At 44.0% G+C, this 21449-nt stretch overlaps 1 protein-coding gene and 1 long non-coding RNA gene across 2 annotated transcripts in view; both read left to right on the top strand.

The window, feature by feature from the left end:
• Positions 1-8486, top strand: part of LOC310758866 — a 156667-nt gene extending 148181 nt beyond the window's left edge. The window contains exons 2-3 of the long non-coding RNA XR_014546028.1: positions 5661-6129; positions 7726-8486. This is a non-coding gene — a long non-coding RNA (uncharacterized lncRNA). The remainder of the gene's footprint in view (positions 1-5660; positions 6130-7725) is intronic.
• The window catches only part of LOC310758658 (uncharacterized protein), a 324886-nt gene that overhangs the window by 177484 nt on the left and 125953 nt on the right, over positions 1-21449 (top strand). The gene's annotated exons all lie outside the window — the stretch shown is intronic.

Here is a 21449-nt window from a genome sequence, read left to right as displayed (position 1 = left end):
GTCCCTTGGGGAGCTGGGCAGCAAAAGCCAACCACCCCTATTTTTTCCTATATCACTATGATTCACTGGTCTCCAAGTGATGGGTTGCAGCAGAGGCACTGAAACAGAAGGGTCAAAAAGGGTCAAAAAGAAAAAAGAGATGGGTCCCCAATACAAGTTTGGGTTAAAAGTGGGTTTGGGGTCAGGGAATATTTTTTGTAATTGTAAGTCTTTGCTGCTTGCCTGTGTAAGGATTCAATAAACACACAAGACGTAACTGGCTGTACGTTTGAATAAATAAAGTATACTACTCATTTTATTAAATTGTAGATTTCAACAGAAGTAGCTCATAAAGTTCAACGAAAAAGGTAGAAGACCCAGTGGATCAGTTCATTCTCTAATCAGTTCGTGCATAAGGTCCATATATGTGTGTCTATTCCACCTGTCTGTTCATAGAGTCCAACGATCCACACAAAAGGTTGTTACAGTTCCACAGAATCCTTTCACAGAGTCTAAGACAAGGATTTCCGGAACATTAGCCTTGTTTCACCGTCCTGGGCTTCATCAGTACTACAAACTCTAGATAATGCAGATAAATACAATATCGTAATCTCACATATTTTTACAGCAAAAATAATATACAAACCCTCAACATCCGTACATACCATATGTGATATCACAGGACAGTGTATCTTACAGCATAGTAGTAGCTGCTGTAAGCCTGTGTAAGGCTTACAGAATCAGGGAGAAATCTGAGGATGCTCTGGTGCTATTCAGGCTGACTGAAAGCATCCATGGAGAAAATATGTTCGTTATTAATATCTTTGAAAGGGAGGCTTGAGGAGGGGTAGGAAGGGTGCCGGTACAAAGAAGCGAAAGGAGATAAATGGAGGCCTGGATTTCTGGAAGCGGTGGACCCTGCGAACAAATACCCATTTGAAGCCTTTCTTCGCTGGTCGGTGCACATTAGCGTTCTGGGGGGCCCCACGCTGTTTTCTTTCCGCGGCAGCAGGAATAGTAAAAGATAAGAGGGACCACTTTGAACCAAAGGGGAGAGCACTCCACATGAGAAGGTAGGCCCAGAGAAATGGCTGCCTTTGTAGGAATGTTCTCAGCGCCTTGGCTGCCGCTCCCGCTAAATACGGAAAGGACTTTTGAAAGAATAAAAGAAGCCAGGGCTTCTCTCGTGGAAAAGGTAAAGGGGGCAGGGGAAAATCTTTCTGACCGGGTTCTAGCAGCAGTTTGTGAAATCTGTTTTGTCCTCTCCAGGAAAATGCGCAAGGGATTCTTGGAGCAAATCCACACAAATGCTACACTGTCCAATGCAGCCACTTGTGAGCTCTTCAGACTGGTAATGTGGGCAGAATATGGGCCCATAAAACAGAACCGCATAACAGGTAAGGCTGCGAGTGTCCCATGTCAGAAGCCCTGCAGAGTTAGTATAGGATCCAATATCAAATTCCAAATACCTTTATTGGCATCACAGTATGAAACATTTAAAATCACTGGGATAATTAAAAGGACAAAGGCGAAGCTGTCGAAGGTCATAAGGTCACACTGTGATCGTGTGCACTTACATCTTCTGCTTATATATGTCTGTTCCCCAAAGGGATAGTTCGTTAGGAACCCTTTCAGGTAAAATTGTGGCTAAAAAGGAAGCTACATGGCAGATGAAGATGATGGACTATATGGAACTTGCCGAACTGACTGGGAGACTCCAAGACCAGAGAGAAGAGACGGTGGAAGAAGATTGGAAGAAGTTTAAGGAATATTTGAAAAATATGTTAATATTTAAATCTTAGAATAGCTTTGGAAGTGGATATAGGCTGTAGGGTTAGAAGTAGAAGATAGTGTATTCTAAAACAGTATTATTTGTAAGTGATAAAATATGTAGATTTTTATGGTAAAAGTAAGCGTGATAAAAAAAATGGTTAGAAATTATGATATATGTAAACTGCTAAAGATGAGGTAAAATGAAAATCAGATGAGGGGACTTGGGGAAGCCCACCTAACAATGTTTAGAAAAAATAAGGATAAGACAAGAATTTGTTTGTGTTGTTTGTTTTTCTGTTTGTGTTGTTTATTTGTGTTATAAAATGAATAACAAATTTTTGAAAAAAATAAAATAAAAAGGAAGCTACAGGAGCAGTGGTATCTTTGTCCTGATCTACCAGGAGAAACCTTGTTTGGCTTCTTCTTGGAGTTATATGCCGGAGGTCCAACATTTTGCTCAGCATCGGTTGGCGAGGTCTGCTCTGTAAAGAGCAATCTAAGAGAATGTGGTCCATTGAATCACGTTCTCCTTTGTTGCAGGCACACAAACAGGCTTGATATGGAGTATGTGTGAATCTGCCTTTGGTCATTGCAGAAGGGAAAGCATTTAATCTCGCGAGCATAAAAGCTCTTCGGTGGGAGGGGAGTAGTAGATCCTTTAGATATTTGGCACAGGTTCCATAAGGTGTTGTGATACCTAAGGTCTCCAAAGAACAAGATCTCAGAGTATGAGGTAACAAGCACTGTCTTGCATATAGATATATAGATATATAATTTTATTAGTTTTTAACATATCATTTTCAAGTAATTAAACATACTTTTACATCTTATACAATTTTTTGGACTTCCATCAATCATGTCTGAAAATTTTCCAATCTATTCACTTAATATACATTTCTTACTTTCACTGTTACCTTTAAATCTCATAACTAATATCTCTCTTCTTTCTCTATTTTGCAATATTTCATACATTTCTCCTTCCAAAACTTCTTGTAGTCCTACAGCGTAATTTGTTGATTACAGTTGCTCTTCAAATAGTTCATATATTTCTTCCAATCTTCTGTAAATCTCTGGTCCCGCTGGTTTCGAATCCTTCCTATGATTTTATCTAATTCTGCATAGTCCATTAATTTTGTCTGCAATTCTTCTTTCGTCAGAATTTCTTCTTGCTTCCATTTCTGGGCTAACAATGCTCTTGCCGCTGTTGTTGCATATAGAAACAATTTAACATCTTGTCTATTAATATCCTCACCTATAATACCAAGTAAAAATGCTTCTGGTTTTTTTAAGAATGTGTATTTCAACATCTTTTTCAGCACTGTCTTTCATGGTCGTAGAGCCGCTGCTTGATTATTTGGAATGTGTAACTTTCGTCACACGCTTCAGGGCGCTCGAGAACAATGCCCAAACTGTGAATTTTATCTTGAATTGTTCTTAGTATAGAATCACAGAATTGTAGAAATGGAAGGGGCCAATTGCCCAATGTGGGACTTGAACCCACAACCTTGAGATTAAGAGTCTCCTGCTCTAGCGTCACGTTGCTGCCAGTCAGTGTAGAAAATAATGTGCCAAATGTAACAATGGCCTGAACCCCTTTGGAGTCTTTATGAGCCAGAAAAAAACCTCACAATTGGCGTGCTGGATCAGGGCCATTCCAGTATCCTGGACAGGAGTCCAACAGCACTCTGCTCATCTGCAGTTCCCAGCAACTGGGATTCAGAACTAAATTGCCTCTGACTATATAGATAGAACATGGGACGCGGGTGGCGCTGTGGGTTAAACCACAGAGCCTAGGACTTGCCGATCAGAAGGTCGGCGGTTCGAATCCCGGCCATGGGGTGAGCTCCCGTTGCTCGGTCCCAACTCCTGCCAACCTAGCAGTTTGAAAGCACCTCAAAGTGCAAGTAGATAAATAGGTACCACTCCGGCGGGAAGGTAAACGGCGTTTCCGTGCGCTGACCCAGAAGCTGTACGCCGGCTCCCTCGGCTAGTAAAGCGAGATGAGCGCCGCAACCCCAGAGTCGGTCACGACTGGACCTAATGGTCAGGGATCCCTTTACCTTTTTATACAGATAGAACACAGCCATTGTGGAGAGGGAGACAACTCAGGTGAAGAGAATGAAACAGTGGCAAAGAAGTGTACAGTGGTACCTCGGGTTAAGTACTTAATTTGTTCCGGAGGTCCATACTTAACCTGAAACTGTTCTTAACCTGAAGCACCACTTTGGCTAATGGGGCCTCTTGCTGCTGCCGCGCCGCCGGAGCACGAGTTCTGTTCTCATCCTGAAGCAAAGTTCTTAACCTGAAGCACTATTTCTGGGTCAGCGGAGTCTGTAACCTGAAGCGTATGTAACCCGAGGTACCACTGTATCCTTTCCTGAGGGAAAGTTTGAGAGACATGGCAACAGCATGCACTTGTGGGGAAACCTGAGGAGAGACTCCTCTGCCTGTCTCTGACAGATATTCCTTGGGAATTATTATTACATTGCGATAGTTACTTTACCCAGGTGACTCTGTGAACCTGTTCCTGCATCCACCTTAGTTGCTATTCATAGATACGGGTAGAGATGGGAAGGCCCCCGGAAAAATGGGGGGAGGGGACACACACAGGTTTTTTGCCATTTTTTCCCAAAGCCATTTTTTTCCAGAAAAATTAGGGGGGGTGGGATATCCAAACTATATCAAACGGTTTTGGTTTTTGGTGTTTTTATTTTCATTTTTTCTGGAAAAAAATGACTTTGGGAAAAAATTGAAAAAAAGGGGGAGGACAGAAAAAAACGGGGAAAACCCTGGTTCCCCCCCCAATTTTTCAGATTTTTTTCCAGGCCTTCCCATCTCTAGATATGGGTGATGTTCCCACCTATGGTGCTGAAAGGAGACCCTTTAAAACAGCCAATCCATGTCTGCAAAGCGGTGCGTCCAAAAAAAGGGGGGGTTGCTTCCCACTGCTACCCTGGGACAAACACCGGCCTTAGAGAAGGAAATACAACTTCCTCTGGCACTTAATCTTTTTAAAGACTAGTGGATTTAGACATACCATTAACACTTCCCTGGTGCATAAAGTCTTGTAGCAGAGACCGAGGTCAAACGCTCTGGTTTCTGCAAGCTAATCTTATTATCACTCTTGTGGCACATCTAAGCTGCGCGAAGAGCACCAAGACCCTCTTTGCCTGTGGCTACGCACTTCACCACAAGACAAGCTTTGTAGCGCTGTCAGAAACAAAGAGAACATGAGGCTATCTTCATCACTTCGCTCCTCAGACTTGAGGGAGGATCTCCCAGGAACGAAGAAGATCTGCCGAGGCTGTGACTGATCAGAATGTCTGAACCTCATGCAGTGGGGATTGTGTGGCAGCAGAGGCTAGCCGGGTTTTGGGGGGTTTTTGCCCTGGGTGAAACCTCCAGAGGGGCGCCATTGAGGCTCCCAGCTTGTGTTTCTGTGTACAAAAATGCACGTGGGTGGGTGCCAAACTGGGTCTTTGACCCAGTGAAATAAAGCTTAGTTTCACCCCGGTGAAGGGAAGGATATAGTCATGCCATTGTTGGCCTGTCACCTCATCATTACTGTCCCTCACACACATGCATCAGGTGGCAGACAGTTATTAACAGGGAGCCTGCTCCACACATCATCATCATCATCATCATCATCATCATAAATATTTTTTTATTTATAACCCGCCCTCCCCAGCCGAAGCCGGGCTCAGAGCGGCTAACAACAGTAAAAGTAACACAGTTTACATAAAATCACAAGCAATTACAGTGGTACCTCGGGTTACATACGCTTCAGGTTACATACGCTTCAGGTTACATATGCTCAGGTTACAGACTCCGCTAACCCAGAAATAGTACCTCGGGTTAAGAACTTTGCTTCAGGATGAGAACAGAAATCGTGCTCCGGTGGTGCTGAGGCAGCGGGAGGCCCCATTAGCTAAAGTGGTGCTTCAGGTTAAGAACAGTTTCAGGTTAAGAACGGACCTCTGGAACGAATTAAGTACGTAACCAAAGGTACCACTGTAATTGAAATACATTCTAAAATCAATTCAGACACACAGAGAGAGGGGGGGTGGAGGGAGGGAGAGGGAGAGAGGTGGTGGTATTAGGTGCTGACAAGTTGTTAGGAGGGTCCCTCACCAGTGGCGGAGGAAGTGGGTGCTGTGGGGGTGGGCTACCCTGGGTGTCATCCCTGGGGGGTGGTGACATTCGGTGCACCACCCGACCGCGACTCCGGCAAAGTGGCAAAGCGGCGCAGCAGCTTCCCTCTTTCCCCGACGGCTCACGGTAGGTTTGGGAGTCACGGGTGGGCATGGCACCATTGCCTCGTGCTGCTGGCTGGAGGAGGCAGGTGGGCAAACAGGGGAGAGGACGGGAAGGAGGCAGGTGAGCAAATAAGAGAGGGGGGTGGGAAGGAGAGAGGAAGGAAGCGGAATCGGTGGGTGTGCCTTTCATTCTGCCTGGAAGACGAGCGCCTACAGCTCTGCCCCTAGCTGCACCCGAGTGGCTTTCCCTCTGCACCCCTTCGCCACTGCCCCTCACAGAGTTTTAATTCTCAGAGATCCCTGGGAAGAGAGATTGGCTGTTAAAACACTCTGGAATTATTATTTTTTAAAAAAAAGCAAGCTCAACAAGTTTGGGAAAAACTAAAAAAGGCTCAACCACTCCCCCCGCCCCCCACTGCCACCCCATGGCAACCCTACCTAGTAACTCTACATTTCCCAGGATTCTTTCGGGGAAGCCCCAACTCTTTAAAGTGGTATGATACTGCTTTAAATGTATATAAGGCCCTACATAGGGCTAGGCCATGGGTAGGCAAACTAAGGCCCGGGGGGGGCGGACCCGGCCCAATCGCCTTCTAAATCTGGCCCGCAGACGGTCCGGGAATCAGCATGTTTTTACATGAGTAGAATGTGTCCTTTTTTAAAAAATGCATCTCTGGGTTATTTGTGGAGCATAGGAATTCGTTCATTTCCCCCCCCCCAAAAAAAAATATATATATTTCGATCCCCTCACAAGGTCTGAGGGACAGCGGACCAGCCCCCTTCTGAAAAAGTTTGCTGACCCCTGGACTAGGCAGTGCTTTCTTTCTAAAATATGTTTAGGGATATTCTCATTTGGACTCAAGAAAATCACCATATCATTCAAATTGGGGAAAACAAATACAGTAAATGGACCAAAGTACAAAGATTCACAAAATGTTTAGGGGTATGCGTCCCCCTGTGTCCCCTCAGAAAAAAGCACTGGGGCTAGGATAATGTTCCATTCCATATATTTCTTACATTCACATATATTCATGTGTGTGTGTGTGTGTCTGTGTGTGATGCACCCCATGCACTGTTACGGCTCTATTTATTGTATTTAACATTAAAACGTTGCTTACAAAATGGGGTGCTACTTTATTTGAATGTTACGTTAAAGCACAAACTGTGCCCATTTTAGTATAGTTTAAAAAAAAAAAAAAACGATTGCAGCAAAACAACTGCAAATTAACAGATGAAGCAACAGCACTTGTAGATCTTGCGATCAGCGCTTCTGCTAAAGCTTTGACCGGCCTGACGGTGCACTGGAAGCTTCAATCGTGGTTCTGAGCTCTGGCTGGAAGAGGTTTAAAAGTAAGATCCATCTCCTGACCTTCTATCCATCTCGCTTAGGAGAAAGGAAGAGAAAAGGCTGCTTCGCTCCCCTCCAGCCAGATGGTGCATCTTTCCTGGGTAAATAAATTTTAAGGAAACGATCAAAGGGATGGTTAAATATTAAATAGCTGCCTCCTCTGCCTCAAGGACAAGGCCCAGGAGTGCTGCTGCCAAACCGCAGGGGTGGGTTTTCCTACTTGATATGCAGGTTCTTGTGTTTATCAGTTGCCATTCCGTCAGATACCTGTACTATTCTGTTAAATAGCAAATCTTAGATGCGAAGCGCTCAGCTGAAATGAATGCAAAGATGACATCACAGAATAACTTTCCTTTTTTCCCTACACAGAGGGAAATGAAAAAAGACTGCAACAAGGCTGGCTAATGGAAGTAAGTGAAGGGACCAGATTAACAGTTGCAGAAATCAGGCGCAGGTGGGATGTTATGATAAGTTCCCTGATTCATCGCCACTAATAAGAGAAATCAGAATAATAACAGAAAAGGAAGAAAGGATTGTAGGATCGGTGCGAATATTTATCTGCTCGCAAAGTGACCTTGTGATCCATCCCCGTCATTAATCTGGTAGCAAAGAACATGATTGCCACCGTGTGGTTGCTACCAGAAATTATAGTTTAACGCAAATCATTTTTCATAATTAAAATGTAATTAGCTGGCTCCCCTGTTGTCTACGCAGGTCTTTTGGTGAGTGCCTGTTCTGCTGCTTAGAGGAATCGCTGCCTCTTCCAAAAAAAAAAAAAAACCCACAAAAGTTGGGAAAGGGGAAAAAAAGCTAGAATCAGAGACTCCTTGGGGTGTGTGGCTTTGACAGCAAGCAAGATGGTGGCGTGGCTTGACAGCAGTTTCACGAGTGAATAATTTGGCTTGGGTTAATACTTCGGCAAGGTAATGCTGCGCAGACAATATAAGTGAAGCCCGAAACTTTTAGAATTAATGCCGTTGGCGGCTGATCAGCTTGACAGCTCAGAACTCTTGAGGGAGGCTAAGGACGCTGAGATGGTGAAGGGCAGTTCGAAAGCTTGAAAGGCGCAACATTAAAAAGTGGGTTGTCAGTGGTAGAAGATCTAGCCGACTTTAGCCAGCAACGGGAGGAGAACTGTGGCTTTAAAGTAGGTGTGGGGGAACTTTGGCCCGCTAGAAGTTGCTCCCGTCAGCCTAGTGGCCAGGAATTATGGGAGGATAAGGAGGACCATAAGAAGATCAAACCTATCCATTCTTAAGGAAATCAGCCCTGAGTGCTCACTGGAAGGACAGATCCTGAAGCTGAGGCTCCAATACTTTGGCCACCTCATGAGAAGAGAAGACTCCCCAGAAAAGACCCTGATGTTGGGAAAGATTGAAGGCACAAGGAGAAGGGGACGACAGAGGACGAGATGGTTGGACAGTGTTCTCAAAGCTACCAGCATGAGTTTGACCAAACTGCGGGAGGCAGTGGAAGACAGGAGTGCCTGGCGTGCTCTGGTCCATGGGGTCACAAAGAGTTGGACACGACTAAACAACAACAACACAAGGAGGACCATGCTCATAATTATAATTTTCTGCTTAGAGGAATACTAGATGTGGTAGTGTTGATGGCATGGTTCTTGAAACTTGCATTGGACATTCTTGACACCACTGTCAGGAGAAAGAATGGACTTTCATTGCTGTTTTACTTCAGCCACTGTTGCATGACAGAGAAATTGAAGCAGAAGGCTGAACTCAAATCATGCCACATTCTCAAAACACCCTTTTCTGTCCTTCTAGGGATGTGGGTGGAGGATATGGAAGAGAAGAGCTCAATACCAAACATGCAAGGTCCCTCCAAAAATCACTGATTATCTACCACCTAGAAAGACAAAGGTCACAGACTTTTAACAGGAATGATTGAGGACTGAGCCCACCTACATGACCATTAGGAGAAGACAGTGGTGTCTAGTGGTCAAATGCTGGATCAAGGGAGATCCAGGCTCAAATCTCTACTCTGCCAAGAACGTTTGTAGGTGACTTTGAGCCAATTGCAGTCAAAGAAGTCTTCCCACCTGCAGTCTGAAGTGATACAGTCCAGATTCTAGTTTACAACCATGGTGAAAATGGCCTGGTTCAACCCATTATATATTACTAGGGAAACTCATTTTGACAAACTCTGAGAAAGACATTTTTCTTGAATGAACTGTTCTGGCTTCTTATACTATGCCTGGGGGCAGGGGGAGGGCAAGGCAGGGCAGTGCCCAACACCCATGGGAAACCAGTTGAAATAATTTCTTTTTAAAACAAAAGCAAAAAGCCTATAATTTAAAATGAATCTGAACTCAGGTTTTCTGAGTCAAAAGTAATGAATTTAACACTTAACCTGCGCCTCATGGAAACAACTTTGGGCTGCCACAACTTTCCTCTAACCTAACATTTTCCTGTACCTTCATGAGTTTTTCCATCACGCTGTGAGATTCTGCAAAGGACAAGAATAAATATAACCAGTCACCTCAGAATCAAGATTTGAAGGAAAGACATATAACTGCCGCATGGTGTTGCCATGGCAACAAAGGCTCCAACACGATCCTAATCTGCTTATGAATTCCATCTCTGAGATGAACAAAATCAACACAAGAGAAGGAAAGAAAATCTGCTAAGTTGAAGGAAGGTGATGAGGATATTTCAGGTGGGCCATTAATTCCGTGCCCCAGATTTGCGGCATCAACAACCCCGTTCACCTCGGAGCAGCTCTGGACGTTACCGAGAAGCAGCAAAGAAACTAGCCGCGTGGTGAAAGGCCGATTTGTATCCAGTCCAGGAATGCCATTCATAATCATAGCTGAGTGCAGAGGCATTCACACATTACATTCAGTGCGTGTACAATTTGCATACCTGTATATATGAACAGTTGCTCTGTGCCGGTATTCACTTACAACTTTCAACAGGTGTGCAGTATTTGTACCTGTGAACACAATAGCTGAGCCGTGCAAATCAACAAGTGTGAAAACACTTTCACACAAACGCATGTACACATGAGAAGATGTAGCTTGCACCATATGAGAGCCCTTGTGGTGTCGTGGTTGGGTGTTGAACTGAGACCTGGGAGACTAAAAGTTATTCCTCTAGGGTCTTAACCTCTGATAAAAATGGGATGGGGAATGCATTAGCCACAGCAGAGCAGCCAACTTACCACAACACTTCTCCTTTACATCTGTGCTACTGACTCTCAAACTTTGGGATTGTTGAAATATATACTACTACTACAACAACAACATTATAAAGAATTTTTATTAATTTTTCTGTTTTTCAATTTAGAATACTCATTTAAACATCCTTAAAATATCAATGACTTCTCTTCTTCTCTTTCCATGGTTCATTTTGCATATCACAAATCCCTGCATTTTTTACATAAACGACTAAGCCATTCAGTATTCCTTTATCCATCAAAACTGATTTACACTGTTGAATTTATCTTAATGCTGCCAATGTTTTCAAGTGTACACAATCCCCCCCCCATATATTCAAATAAACATTTTCCAATCTTCTTGTTAAATGTTCAGAAAAGTCAGAAGCCCAAGGCAGTACAAGTTCCTCAACTAAGTTTATTCAACATTTGTCAGTGACAACAGCTCACTCATAGGAACACAAGAACCAAACTGACTGGACAACACAATAATAAACTTGAGCGTGAACTGACCGTTGACAGTTGAAAGTGCATGCGCTTACTTGCCATTAGAACATTTGTCTACCAACGCTTATACGATTGGTTAGAATGCGCCTTGTAACATGTGTTAAACCCAATACATAACACTTCTCTAAACGTATGTTCTTCTTGTTATCTTCTTCTATATGTTCAGTCCGCCAGCTGCATGTATTCCATCAGCTTAAGTTGCTGTTCTTCTTTCGTTGGGACCTCACTGGTTTTGCAGAAATATATAATAATAATAATAATAATAATAATAATAATAATAATAATAATAATTTATTTGTACCCCGCCCATCTGGCTGGGTTTCCCCAGCCACTCTGGGCGGCTTCCACAGAAACCAAAAATACACTAAAATGTCACACATTAAAAACTTCCCTGAACAGGGCTGCCTTAAGATATCTTCTGAATGTCAGATAGTTGTTTATCTCTTTGACATCTGATGGGAGGGTGTTCCACAGGGTGGGCGCCACTACCGAGAAGGCCCTCTGCCTGGTTCCCTGTAGCTTTGCTTCTCGCAATGAGTGAACCGCCAGAAGGCCCTTGGCGCTGGACCTCAGCGTCCGGGCAGAACGATGGGGGTGGAGATGCTCCTTCAGGTATACTGGGCCGAGGCCGTTTAGGGCTTTAAAGGTCAACACCAACACTTTGAATTGTGCTCGGAAAAGTACTGGGAGCCAATGTAGGTCTTTCAAGACAGCAACAAAATTAATCAATTTGAGTCATGGTAGACCCCAAAGTTTTAAGCAATGTGGACTAACGTCACTTATGTGACTCTTAGGGGCCCTGAAGCTTACGCTTCATTAGTTTCATACAGGGCCAAAGCGTGGAGGGTGCCGGTGGGGAGCCGTGGCCCTGGGCACACAATTTTTGTGGGGGCGTAAACCAGGCATCACCAGTGTGGCCCAACTCAGTGTCAAGGGCCACATTGGCAGGCCGGGCCGCCACCCCATCCTGGCGCACACAACCCCCACCCAATGCCCGCGCACCCATCCCAGGCACTGACAACCGATGCTACACTGCTGATTTCATAAAAGATACACCCCTGCTGGCTTCTTATAGCAGCAGAGATGTACCAGGGAGTAGCTCCTTTACAAGGCGGTGGCAAGGAGATAGTGAAAACTGCCTCTCCTTAGATCATGGGTAGGCAAACTAAGGCCCGGGGGCCAGATCTGGCCCAATCGCCTTCTAAATCCGGCCCGCAGACCATCCAGGAATCAGCGTGTTTTTAAAGGAGTAGAATGTGTCCTTTTATTTAAAATGCATCTCTGGGTTATTTGTGGGGCATAGGAATTCATTCCTTTTTTTTTTTCAAAATACAGTGGTACCTCTGGATGCGAACGGGATCCGTTCCAGAGCCCCGTTCGCATCCTGAAGTGAATGGAACCCGTGTCCACACGTCTGCGCATGCGCGAGTTGCGATTCGCCGCTTCCGCGCATGCACGTGACGTCATTTTGAGCATCTGAGCATGCGCAAGCGGCGAAACCCGGAAGTAACGCGCTCCATTACTTCCGGGTCGCCGCAGAGCGCAACCTGAAAATGCTTAACCCAAAGCTACTTCAACCCAAGGTATGACTGTATAGTCCGGCCCCCGAAAAGGTCTGAGGGACAGTGGACTGGCCCCCTGCTGAAAAGGTTTGTTGACCCCTGCCTTAGATGATGTAGCAGTAGCAGCCAGAATCACTAACTACTGCATTCTCTCAGGGGCTTGTCACCTCCTAGAGAACTCTATAGCGTGAACCGGAGCTTTGGCTATAAAGAATTTATTCCAGTAGCAGATCTAAAATGGATTGTGGAGAACAGAACCGTTTGCAAACGTGTCCCAGATCTTCTCTGTGAGATTGCTTCCACTTCCAGCTAGAACAGAGGTTCCAGCGTGGCACAGGGCACAATTTTAAAAGGCTTTTTAAATAACTGAGTGTGCTTTCTCTGTGTGAGCATGATCCCAATCTCGGTCTGCTGCAGTCAATAGGTAAGCTCGGCCGAGACAGGATTCCATCCTGTGTGAGTTACATGCATGTCAAAACAGTGTATGGGAAGATCAGGCTCCGAGTCTATAAATATTGGATTTGTGTAAATAGATACAGATGGTCTGCTTGATACAAGGAAATACTGACAAGCTAACAGGTATTAGGGAAAAGAGAGTCCAGGAAGCTGACACATGAATAATCCCAGAAAGTGCATAGCACAGAATTTTATAAAAGCTTTCTTTTGAGGAGGAGGAGGAGGAGGAGGAGGAGGAGGAGGAGGAGGAGATGAATGGAACATTTTTTAAATAAATGATTTATAATAAAACTTCAGCATCTCATTATTGAGGATAAAATGACAGACTCATAGAATTGTGGAGTTGGAAGAGACCCTTAGGGTCATCTAGTCCAACCCCCTGCAATGCAGGGATCACGGCTAAATCCACAGCAGCTATTGTGTTCTTGTTGATCTTAAAATGGTTGAGGAAAGGAATATGCCTTCCGGAAATATTTCCATGTGCCCAAGGAGCTCTTCAGTTCTAAATTAATAGGACAGGCTATGGTGTTATGTACTGAGCTGAATCCTACAACAATAGGATCCAGAATGCAGCAGTCTGATTAGTCCGCAGGAGCCACTCAATCCAGCTCCAGGTGGAAGTGAATCAGCGACCTGATTGGCCTGCAGGAGCAGCCAATCAGGCTCCTGGATGAAGTGAATAAGCAAACTGATTGGCCTGCAGGATCAGCCAATCAGGCTTCTGGAGCAAGTGAATCCGCAACCCGATTGGCCTACAGGAGCAGCCCGGAATTAGCCAATCACACAATGCCCATTGTGTAAATAATGTACATATAGCTAGACGTTTTGGGAAAAGTTTCATTCATTGCTTCTACGAGCTGAATAAAGAGCATGAAATTCACATTCGACTCCAAGTATATCTCAGGTTAATGGGAGGGAAAAGCACTCTGCACATGATCAGGATTCTGAAGACAGAAATGGCCATTCAATTGAATAAGACATGAGGCATGGATCTGATTTTAAGCATTCAACTAGCAATCATAATAATGATTTCACTACTGAGCCCGAACGAGACCTGGAATATATTATTCCATGATACAGGAGAAAACATTCATAGCCAAGTATCTAAATTTGGAGAGAGCGTTGTCAGTCACTTTTTCATTATTTTGTTATAGTGTCTTACTATTGATACCTTCACCTTTCCCCACGAAAACAGGACAGCTTCCAACATTCAATATAAAGAAGAACATATCAAACAGCTCCACGTGTCAAACAATGAAACAGCGTAGTGATCAGCAAAACAAGGGGGAGAACCAAAGGCAACGATGCAGAATGAAGCCATATTTCATCTTTTGAAAAGAGGATGCACTTCAAAGCCAGATCTGTGCTTTTGACGGGGAAACGGTGCCCAGCTAAGTGCAGTGCGCATGTGATTCATGGCAGTAATGCGCAGCGATCATTCAGAAATTCTTAACCGCAGTGCCAAGACACGAAAGAACCTGTGAAGTGTAGTAGTTGGGATGTCCAAAAGTGATAATACAATTGAAATGGGTCTCAAACAAGTGGGGCTCTGCAACAAAGGGTTGCAGCATGGCACACCCCCTAACCACCAGCTAACTAATTGGCAGCCAGTACACAAAGGTCCATAGAGTTAAAGCTATGGTTTTTCCAGTAGTGATGTATGGAACCGTGAGCTGGACCATAAAGAAGGCTGATCGCCAAAGAATTGATGCTTTTGAATTAGGGTGCTGGAGGAGACTCTTGAGAGTCCCATGGACTGCAAGAAGATCAAACCTCTCCATTCTGAAGGAAATCAGCCCTGAGTGCTCACTGGAAGGACAGATCCTAAAGCTGAGGCTCCAATACTTTGGCCACCTCATGAGAAGACTCCCTGGAAAAGATCCTGATGTTGGGAAAGATGGAGGACATAAGGAGAAGGGGACAAGATGGTTGGATAGTGTTCTCGAAGCTACGAGCATGAGTTTGACCAAACTGCAGAAGGCAGTGGAAGACAGGAGTGCCTGGCGTGCTCTGGTCCATGGGGTCACGAAGAGTCGGACACGACTAAATGGCTAAACAACAACAACACAGTCAGGTCATCACTGATGTTATATGCTCAAACCGTTGTTCTGGTGAGCAACCCCGCCGTCAAATTTTGCACCTGCTGAAGTTTCCGAACCGTCTTCAGAGGCAGCCCCACACAGAATGCACTGCAGTAATCCAACCTAGAGGTGGCCAGAGCTTAGGCCACAGAAATTAGGCTATCCCTGTCCAGATAGGAATGTAGGTGGGCCACCACTCCGTGCCACCAAGGCGACCTGGACCTTAAGCAACAGCAACAGATTCAGGAGCACCCCAAGCTACATACCTGCTCCTTAAGAGAGAGAATAACCCCCTCAAGAGCAGGGAACCTCCATCCATCCCACTCACAGATTATCTGTTTTATCTGATTATGCTTCAGTTTATTGGCTCTCCATGAAGTCCAACAACATCTGGAGGGAGCTACATTGACTTCCGCTGGTGTATGCATTAGCGTAGAAACAAAAATAGGCTGCATTCTACACTGCATGGACAAATGGCGACGCTATTAGATCATCCGGGGACTAGTTAGTATGCTGGCCCTGTGCAGATCTTCCATTCCGATAAACCCTTGCCTGAGCGGCGTTTGCCAATGACTGTCAACAATCGAATGAATTATAGATGATGTTGGTAAACAAAATGCTGCCGTGATGAACGACGAGCTGCGCCATTATGACACCACGGCTAAGTCATTCAAAGTGCTGATTAAAGCCATTACAGTAAAATAATCACCATCCATTACCTTTTAGTACTGGGAACTGACAACGTAGTTATGTCAGCTGACGGTGTCAGCAAAACATGATTTGTTGGGCCGGGTGTCCAATGGCGATAAATCACGTCAGTAAATCAATGCACCCAAGCGATGAAACAATACATTTTCTTTTCCCTTTTTCGTGGCACTGAGTTGCAAAAGAGGTACGCGGAGTTATTCTTAAACACCGACACTGCTAGAGATGGCTTTTGGGAGTCAGTAACCTTCATTATTTTATTTATCAATTTAGAGCAAATGTTGCCCATTTTGTTTTCTGCTTCCTCCTCCTTGAATCGCTGCCTTTTTTTCAGTGTTCTCATATATTCAGCTTTAGCAGTAGAACATCCATCATTCTTCTTTGGGGTCATTTTGCTCAGCGGTTGTGGAAGCAATTCCCACCTGCGTTTATTTAACTAAAGCATTTTTACTCACCCTGTTCAGTCAGAAAGGTTCCCTTTAAGAAAGACAGTCAGTAGAAAAGCGGTCCCTGCCTGTAAGCTTATTATCAAAAAGAAAAGGCATAAAAGGAAAAAAGGCATGAGGAGGGAAGACGAAAGCAAGCAAACAGGCGCCAGTTCTTAAACATAAATAGCAGGGTTTCTTTGTTGTTGTTGTTGTTGTTGTTGTAATCATTTTGTTTATACCCCACTCATCTGGCTGGGTTTCCCCAGTCACTCTGGACCGCTTACAGCATATATATAAAAACATAATAAAACACCAAACATTAAAAACTTCTTGATACAGGTCTGCCTTCAGATGTCTTCTAAAAGTCAGATAGCTATTTCCTTGACATCTAAAGGGAGGGTGTTCCACAGGGTGGGTGCCACTACCGAGGTGGCCCTCTGCCTGGTTCCCTGTAACTTCACTTCTCACAGTGGGGGGACTAGTAGAAGACCCTTGGAGGGGTAGATAGGATGTTTTTTATGTATGCTACAACAGCAGCAAGAGTACTTCTAGCAAAGTACTGGAAGACACAAGAACTACCCACACTGGAAGAATGGCAGACCAAGGTGATTGACTACATGGGATTGGCGGAGATGACTGGCAGAATCCGTGACCAAGGGAGAGAGACGGTGGAAGAAGATTGGGAGAAATTTAAAGTTTATCTCAAGAACTGTTGCAAAATTAATGAGTGCTAAAATGTTTTGGGTCAGGTAAAACAGAATTGCGGGGAAAAATAAATGGATATGAGAAAAAGGATTCAAAGGGAAAAAAAGTGTTATAAGTTGACATTGGGGCTTGCTGGAAAACTTTAAAACAGGGATGCAGAAAGGGGAGGTATGAGGAAGTCGATGAAAGAAGGTTTAGGAAAAAAAATGTGAAGAAATTATACGTGTTTATATGTTTGTTTGTTTTTGTATGGTTTTGTATTGTCTATTATTAAGTGTTAAAAAACCAATAAAAATTTTATATATATAAAAAAAAGAAGACCCTTGGAGGGGGACTTCAGTGTCTGGGTTGCCCAGTGTGGGTGGACAACCAGCTGGAATGGAGATAATTCAGGGAAAAGAGAAGTCAAATGGAGCTGGACTCTCAGTAGTGCTGAAAAGCGTGGTCCTGGTTCCTATCTATCTATCTATCTATCTATCTATCTATCTATCTATCTATCTATCTGCTGCAACCAGATGGAATAGCTGCTGCCACGCAACAGGTGATTGAGGGCAGAGCCTGATAGAACTTGTATTTAGGGAGAGCTGATGGAATGGTCTTGCTTCCCTTCTTTCTCTCTCCTGATCCAGCAGGCCTCTTCTTACTACATTCTTATTGTTGCTCCTCAGTGAGTTTCCTTAATTCCTTTCGCGGTAGGATATCAAGACAAAGTCAAAATGCTTGTATTTTGGGGTGATTATCTGTTTTTTACAAATGCACTTCAGAAAGCAAAGAACCAAATAATAGCAAGCAAACTGTTACATAACCTGAAGCGGTTGATATTTGAACGAGGACCAGCCAAATCCACTGCTTTTCCATAGAAGCCCAGCGCTTAAAATTGGATAAAGGAAATTAGTTTATGAGCCTAAAGGCAAGAATCCTTTTTATTTTTCTGCAGTGGGTAATGAATGCCAAGTGCGGTACAGGTGCTTTTATGAATATTAAATGGTGGTGCTTTTTAAACAAAACAAAAAAAAACCCATTATTATATTGTAGGAGGATAAGATTTAAAACAAAAGGACAACTGTTAGGAATAAAAATGCTACTGATAAAAACATTGGTCGTGTGTTTTAGTGCTGGGCTAAATACATTCCCCTCCCTGCTGTCTTTTTGCAGCATGATTCATCCCCTGCTAAAGTGGGGAGGGGAGCTAATCATCAATTTGGGGAGGAAATTAATGCATTTATTTTTTTGGTCTTAACAATAAAGTGGCCTGGAGTTTTATCTTCCTTTCTGAAGCAACCCAATAAGCCTTGCTGTCATTTTCCAATAGTAATATAGCAACCCCAGCTGTAATCCTGGGGCAGGTTAAGAATCCAAGAAGAGATTGCTGGATCAGGCCAGTGACCCATCTAGTCCAGCATCCTGTTCTTACTGTGGCCAACCAAGTTGCCTGTGGGAAACCTTCAAGCAGGACATGAGTGCAAGAGACATTTCCCCTCCTGTGGTTTCCAGCAACTGTTATTCAGAAGCATCACTGCCTTCAACCGTTGAGGCAGAACATAGCCATCATAGCTAGTAGTCATTGATATCCTCATCCTCAAGGAATGGCTGCTCCTGGGAACAATACTATGTAATTCTTGGGGGGAGTCTTGGGGAAATAGGATTGCTGTCCTCACTGGCAAGGTTCTGTAAAAACTCACACACACATATAGAGGAAAATAGGGATAGGAACAAGTTCTAGCAAATCAGTCTCTTAAGCTTAAGCCAAAAAAGAGTATTCTCTATGTTATGTACTGAGTTGAATAGGATCCAAACTGCAGCAGTCTGATTGGTCCTAGAACAATAGGATCCAAAAGGCAGCAGTCTGATTGGTCCTAGAACAATGCAGCAGTATGATTGGTTGGCAGGAACCACCCAATCATGCTCCAGATAGAAGTGAATCCACAACCTGATTGGCCTACAGGAGAATTCCGGAATTAGCCAATCATGTGCAGCCCATTGTGTAAATAATGTATATAAAGCAGATACTTTGAGGGGACTTGCATTCATTCCTCCTCACCACTATGAGCTGAATAAAGAGCATGAAATCACTTTGCGACTCTGAGTATATTTCACTCTATAAGACTGACTATCGATATACGTATCAAGACTTTGAGATTAGACCACTGAAGAAGCCTGGAAAACTATCTTGGGAGTGGGCTACCCCCAGTAAAAGGGCCCCATTGGGGGCGAACAGCAGCCTCTTGATTACTTGGACTGCCAGGGCAAAACAGGTGCAAAACGCCGGCACCTTGTCGTCTACAACTTCATTAACATCTATCTACAACTCCACTAGCATCTCTTGGTATTGTAAATAACACCAAACTTACCTTTTGTTGGTATCTTCATGAACTTATCTAAAAGACTGAGTTAAACATTTGAAAAACCTATTGAAACCAGACATTATAAGTTCATCTTAGGTTGGGTAGTTCGCAAGGCTCTGTGGCTTTGTTTAATGTTTTGTATTTTTCTCAGAAGGTCGATAAAGAATGTATAATCACTTATCCTCCGTGAATGGCTGCTCCTGGGAACAATACAATTCTTGGGGGGATTCTTGGGGAAATAGGATTGCTGTCCTCACTGGCAAGGTTTTTAAACACACACACACAGAGAGAGAGAGAAAGAGAGAGAGAGAGAGAGAGAGAGAGAGAGAGAGAGAGAGGAAAATAAGGATAGGAACAAGTTCTAGCAAACTAGGTTTCTAAACAGACTCACATGATCCAGGGGGCAACCATGTTTTTCTAGCAGCCCTGTTTGGTAGTTTGAAGGGTAGCAGTGCTTGGCGATAGCATACCCTTCAACATTTCTCCCATGAAAATAGGGACATCCTATATAATAATTGTTGTTATTGTTGTTTTCCTATTTATACTTCACCCATCTGACTGGGTTGCCCCAGCCATTCAGGGAAGGATTCCAACATTTTAAAAAACATAATAAAACATTAAACATTAAAAACAAAAAACCTTCCCCATACAGGGCTGCTTTCAGATGGCTTGGGGGGGTCGGATAACTCCATACCCACCAACGTTTCTCAGATGAAAACAGGGATGTCCTAACTTACCCTCCAATATTTCCCCAATGAAAATAGAGGGAAAGTGGGGCATTTCAGGATCAAATCAAAAACCCCAAGACAGCTTCTGTAAATCCAGGACTGTCCCCGGAAAATAGGGATACTTGGAGGGGTCTGCGATAGAGCTCACTTGTCAGCAGCTCACTTTTTCAAAAAGAGAAAAAACATCTCCCAAAGCAGCTCACATCAATTAAAATTCAAGACACAATTCTACCAGCAGGAGCTGTGAAACAACAAAAACGAGAGCCAGGCCCTGCCCTCAGACTTGTAAGGCAAAAGCCCAGGACACACAAGGGGCAGGAAGAGGGTGAAGGGAGGGGAAAGAGAGAAAGAGGGGTTTTTAATTAAAAAGGTGAGTTGTTAACGAGCCCTTACATCCAGTTTGGGCCAGGCAGGATTGTCCCAGCTGGGGTTTTTGCCAGCACAGAACTGATGCAGCCACCTGTACTTGGCCTGTACATCTTCCTTCCAGAAAATGATAAGGAACTTTGACCGCATGGGGCACATTCATGCCTAACATTTAAAGCATTATCACACCGCTTTAAGCAATTGCAGCTTCCCCCAAAGAATTCTGGGAGCTGTAGTTTCTTAAGGGTGCTGAGAGTTTTTCAGGAGACCCCCTATTCCCGTCCCAGAGCTACAGTTCGCAGTTCCCTTTGAAAAAGTATTGACTCTTAAACCACCCTGAGAGCTCTGAAAGGGGAACAGGAGTTGCCTAGCAGCTCTAAGTGCCAGTGTTACTTTTCTAGAAAAAGAGGTGCTGGAACTCACCATGAACGCCTGCCTCCCTTGTTCTCTTATAACGGCAATGGCACCCATTTGAGAGGTGCCGGAACCAAGTTCTAGCGAGTTCCGGCTGGGGAAAAAGCCCTGCTTAATGCCCTTACCAAACTACAATTCCCAGGATTCCCCATGATCACTAAAGTGGCCTTTGAATACGGGAGGGGAATGACAACTTTCAGCACCCTTAGCAAACTGCACCTCCCAGAATTCTTTGGGGGAAACTGTAGCTTTTGTAAATATGCTACAATTGATGTCACTGGATAGCTCAGCTGGTTAGAGCGTGGCACCAGTAATGTCAAGGTTGCAGGTTCGATCCCCATATGGGACAGTTGTGTTTTCCTCCATTGCAGGGGGTTGGACTAGATGATCCTCAGGATACCTTCCAACTCTATGATTCTATGATTGTCCTTTAAATGTAGTTCTTACATGTATTTTTATTAAATATTTTCTTAGTTTATAAAAGTATGTGCAAAGTCTCTCTCTTTTTTTTCTCCAGGTAACATTTTTTACAGATCAGTTTCATTTGTCGAGACATTAGGAAGAAGAAGTGAAAAGGTGGGGGGGAGATAGGTGGGGGTGGGGGTGGGTGGCGATGTTACTATTT

Source organism: Podarcis filfolensis (genome assembly GCF_964270895.1).
Source record: "Podarcis filfolensis genome assembly, chromosome: 3".
NCBI classification, from domain to species: Eukaryota; Metazoa; Chordata; class Lepidosauria; order Squamata; family Lacertidae; genus Podarcis; species Podarcis filfolensis.
The sequence above is the reverse complement of the archived record's forward strand: the minus strand, read 5'-3'. Positions and strand labels throughout refer to the sequence as shown.